This window comes from Tachyglossus aculeatus, chromosome 3, assembly GCF_015852505.1.
Source record: "Tachyglossus aculeatus isolate mTacAcu1 chromosome 3, mTacAcu1.pri, whole genome shotgun sequence".
NCBI classification, from domain to species: Eukaryota; Metazoa; Chordata; class Mammalia; order Monotremata; family Tachyglossidae; genus Tachyglossus; species Tachyglossus aculeatus.
Genome location: NC_052068.1, coordinates 9,431,810 through 9,437,115, shown reverse-complemented (window position 1 = coordinate 9,437,115; position 5,306 = coordinate 9,431,810). Strand labels below are relative to the sequence as shown.

The following is a 5,306-nucleotide window of genomic DNA, read 5'->3' as shown; positions in this document are numbered from 1 at the left end:
AAAGCCTGGGTTTGAGTGATGTTGTGAAGGTGGAATCAATAGGATTTAGTGATGGATTGATTGATTTAATGATTGACGGATTGATACTCCTTAGAGCACAGTTAGGAGGCTGGGTGGTATATTTGTCTCTTGCCTAATGGCAATAGCACAGGCTTGGGAGTCAGAGAACATGGGTTCTACTCCTGGCTCTGCCACTTGTCTGCTGTGTTACCTTCGGCAAGTCACTTAACTTCTCTGTGCTCCAGTTCCCTCATCTGTGAAAAATGGGGATTAAGATAGGGAGCCGAATAAGGGACAGGGACTCTGTCCAACCTGATTATCTTGTATCTACCCTAGGGCTTAGAACAGTGTATGGCACATATTAAGCGCTTAACAAATACCATAATTATTATAAACATGAGAAGCAAGATATTCCCATTGAGCTCAAAATGGGATACAACTTGAAACTGTGGCTGAAGGAAATAAACAAAACCCTTGAAACAGTCTGTTCTCAGAGAATATGCTACATTGGCCAATTCGACTCTGCATAGTTATTCAGCCAATATGTCGATCCATAAAATGAGCAGCAAAAAGTCTTCCCCATTTTTCACTTTCAATCAATCAGCAGTTAGGCGCATGTTTATTAACTTTTTCACTTGATGTGGAGGTCATTTCATTTTCATCTCAAGAGTTCAATAAACAAGAGTCTCTTATCTTGCCAACGGATTCTTCTTGGAAAAGAGATGAAATTTCTTGCCCAAACAGAAAGCCAGATACAACAGCTTAATAAATAATGAATAGAGAAGAAAAGTCCAGTTGCTTAAATTTTCATTCTTATATTAATATTTCAGCAAAGAGTAAATGCTCCCCTGGATTATAATAATGAATTTATCAGTAACCCAAGAAGCATTTCCTCCTCTCAATGTTTTTGCTTTGAGTTAAGTGTTTTTGACATTCTGGCTTTGTCACATTGGGCAATTTCAACTCCCTGAATTTTCTGAAAGGTAAAGTCAGGTTCCAGAAAAATTTCCAGATATCCCAGCTTATCCTTATGCTCATCTTTAGGGGTGATCTGGCCTCTTGTTGCTATATGGCATGGGCATCAGGCAAACCATTCTGTTTATTGGTCACAGACTGTGTGCACAACACTTGGCAAAGCAAAACGGGATTTAAAGACCCAATCTCTGCCCTCAAAATGCTTACAGTTTTGCAGCTGGGGAGATGGGTAGAAAATGATTTACAACTAGGAGAGGAAAACTGACACATGGAGAAATAATAATAATAATAATGATAATAATGACAATAGTATTTCTTTAGCAATTATACTATGTCTTGTCTTCTGCTGTCAGGTTTTCTTTGACCCATAGTGAGGTTATGGACTCAGCTCTCCCAGAATGCCCCACCTCCATCTGCAATCACTCCGGTGGTGGATCCATAGAGTTTTCTTGGTAAAAATCCAGTAGTTGCCCATCACCTCCTTCCATGCAGTAAACGAGTCTCCGCCCTCAACTCTCTCCCATGCCTCCACTGCCCAGCACGGTTGAGTTTTGACATGTAGCAGATTGCCTTCCAGTCGCTAGCCACTGGCCAAGCTAGGAATGGAATGGACAGGCCTCTGCTTGACTTTCCCTCCAATAGTTGAGACTGGTAGAGCGCCAGAAACTCTTCAGGTGCAACCCTGAGAGGGGAATTATGCTTTATGCCAAGCACCATATTAAGTGCTAAGATAAAGCCCTTCATCACCTTGCCCCCTCCCTCCTCACCTCGCTACAACTACAACCTACTGCAACCCAACCTAAACACTTCGCTGCGCTGTTAACCTTTTCTCACTATCTCAATCTCACGTATCTTGCCATCAACTTCTGGTCCACATCCTGCCTCTGGCCTGGAACATCCTCCCTTCTCATAACCGACAGACAGTGACTCTCACCACCGTCAAAGCCTTATTGGAGGCCCATCTTCTCCAAGAAGCCTTCCTTGATTAAGCCCTCCTTTCCTTTCTCCCACTCCTTTCTGCATTGCCTTGATTTGCTCCCTTCATTCATTCCCTCTCCCAGCCTCACAGCACTTAAGATACATATTCATAAATTCATTCATTCAATTGTATTTATTGAGTGCTTACTGTGTGCAGAGCACTGTACTAAGCACTTGGGAAGCACAAGTCAGCAACATATAGAGACAGTCCCTACCCAACAACGGGCTCACAGTCTAGAAGGGGGAGACAGACAACAAAACAAAACATGTGGACAGGTGTCAAGTCACCAGATTAAATAAAAATAAAGCTAGATACACATCATTAACAAAATTAATAGAATAGTAAATATGTACAAGTAAAATAAATAGAGTAATAAATCTGGACAAACATATATATACAGGTGCTGTGGGGAGGGGAAGGAGGTAGGGCAGGGGGGATGGGGAGGAGGAGAGGAAAAAAGGGGGCTCAGTGAGGAAGAGAGCTAGCTTGGCAGATCTGTGGAGGAAGGGCATTCCAGGCCAGGGGGAGTACATGGGCGGGGGGTCGACGGGGGACAGGAGTCAACCTAATTACATAATTACATAATTACATAATTAATTTATTTATAGAGATGTCTGTTTCTGCCTCTAGACCATAAGATCATTTTGGACAGGGAATATGCCTGCTATAGTACTATATGGTTCTTTCCCAAGCACTCTGTGTAGTGCTCTGCACACAATAAGAGCATTCATTCATTCATTCATTCAATCGTATTTATTGAGCACTTACTGTGTGCAGAGCACTGTACTAAGCGTTTGGGAAGTACAAGTTGGCAACATATAGAGATGGTCCCTACCCAACAGTAGGCTCACATTCTAGAAGGGGGAGACAGAGAACAAAACCAAACATATTAACAGAATAAAATAAATAGAATAGATATGCACAAGAAAAATAAATCAATATATAGAGTAATAAATACGTACAAACATATATACATATATACAGGTGCTGTGGGGAAGGGAAGGAGGTAAGGCGGGCGGGATGGAGATGGGGAGGAGGGGGAGAGGAAGGAGGGGGCTCAGTCTGGGAAGGCCTCATGGAGGAGGTGAGCTCTCAGCAGGGCCTTGAAGGCAGGAAGAGAGCTAGCTTGGCGGATGTGCGAAGGGAGGGCATTCCAGGCCAGGGGGATGACGTGGGCCAGGGGTCGACGGCGGGACAAGCAAGAATCAGGCATGGTGAGGAGATTAGCAGCAGAGGAGCGGAGGGTGCAGGCTGCACTGTAGAAGGAGAGAAGGGAGGTGAGGTAGGAGGAGGGGGCAAGGTGATGGAGAGCCTTGAATCAATCAGTCAATCAACCATATTTATTGAGCACTTACTGTGTGCAGAGCACTGTACTAAGCGCTTGGGATGTACAAGTTGGCAACATATGGAGACAGTCCCTACCCAACAGTGGGCTCACAGTCTAGAACGGGGAGACAGAGAACAAAACCAAATATATTAACAAAATAAAATAAATAGAATAGATATGTACAAGTAAAATAAATAAATAGAGTAATAAATAAGTACAAATATATATACATATATACAGGTGCTGTGGGGAAGGGAAGGAGGTAAGACGGGGGATGGAGAGGGGGACGAGGAGGAGAGGAAAGAGGGGGCTCAGTCTGGGAAGGCCTCCTGAAGGAGGTGAGCTCTCAGTAGAGCCTAGAAGGGAGGAAGAGAGCTAGATTGGCAGATGTGGGGAGGGAGGGCATTCCAGGCCAGGGGGATGATGTGGGCCGGGGGTCGATGGCGGGACAGGCGAGAACAAGGCACAGTGAGGAGATTAGTGGCAGAGGAGCGGAGAGTGCGGGCTGGGCTGTAGAAGGAGAGAAGAGAGGTGAGGTAAGAGGTGGCGAGGTGATGGGGAGCCTTGAAGCCGAGGGTGAGGAGTTTCTGCCTGATGCGCAGATAGAATGGTAGCCACTGGAGATTTTTGAGGAGGGGAGTAACATGCCCAGAGTGTTTCTGGACAAAGACAATCCGGGCAGCGGCATGAAGTATGGATTGAAGTGGGGAGAGACACGAGGATGGGAGATCAGAGAGGAGGCTGATGCAGTAGTCCAGACGGGATAGGATGAGAGCTTGAATGAGCAGGGTAGCAGTTTGGATGGAGAGGAAAGGGCAGATCTTGGCAATGTTGCAGAGCTGAGACCGGCAGGTTTTGGTGACGGCTTGGATGTGAGGGGTGAACGAGAGAGCGGAGTCGAGGATGACACCAAGTTTGCGGGCTTGTGAGACGGGAAGGATGGTAGTGCCGTCAATAGTGATGGGAAAGTCAGGGAAAGGGCAGTGTTTGGGAGGGAAGACAAGGAGTTCAATTTTGGATATGTTGAGTTTTAGGTGGTGGGCAGACATCCAGATGGAGATGTCCTGAAGGCAGGAGGAGATGTGAGCCTGAAGGGAGGGAGGGGGAGAGAGCAGGGCAGAGATGTAGATTTGGGTGTCATCAGCGTAGAGATGATAGTTGAAGCTGTGGGAGTGAATGAGGTCACCAAGGGAGTGCGTGTAGATAGAGAACAGAAGGGGACCAAGAACTGAACCTTGGGGAACCCAGAAAAGTTAAGTGACTTACTCAAGGTCTCACATTATGCAAGTGTCAGAGTTGGGATTAAAACCTGGCTCCTCTGATTCCCAAGCCCATGCTCTTTACTCTAGGCCATCCTGCTTCTTCATAGTGCTAGAAGACTCAGAAATGTGATGATGTATACAGAATTATTTCTGAAGGATGTGGGGGTAGAAAAGGGTATTTGGTGCAGGACAGCTGAAGTAGCCATTGGGTGATTAGACCTAGAGAAAAGAAGAATTCAGCAGATCACTATTCTAAAACACTGTCCTAATATTAATAATAATGATTACAGTATTTGCTAAGTGCTTACTATAATAATAATAATGACATTTATTAAGTGCTTACTATGTGCAAAGCACTGTTCTAAGCACTGGGGAGGTTACAAAGTGATCAGGTTGTCCCTCGGGGGGATCCCAGTCTTCATCTCCATTCTACAGATGAGGTAACTGAGGCCCAGAGAAGTTAAGCGACTTGCCCAAAGTCACACAGCCAACAAATAGTGGAGCCAGGATTTGAACCCATGACCTCTGACTCCATAGCCCATGCTCTTTCCACTGAGCCACGCTGCTTACTATATGCCAGGCACTGGGGCGGATACAAGCTAATCAGGTTGGACACAGTCCCTGTCCCACATGGGACACAGTTTCAATCTCCATTTTACAGATGAGGGAACTTGAGGCCCAGAGAAGTGAGTTGCCCAAGGTCACACAGCAGATAAGTGGTGGGGCCGGGATTAGAACCCATGGTCTTCTGATTCCCAGGCCC

The 5,306-nt window shown here is 45.7% G+C and overlaps 1 non-coding gene across 1 annotated transcript; it reads right to left on the bottom strand.

The window, feature by feature from the left end:
- Positions 1–1,529: 1,529 nt before the first annotated feature.
- On the bottom strand, positions 1,530–1,667 carry LOC119926096. Its single transcript, XR_005450006.1, has one exon. It is a non-coding gene; the product is annotated as a small nucleolar RNA SNORA7 (small nucleolar RNA).
- Between the last annotated feature and the right edge of the window lie 3,639 nt (positions 1,668–5,306).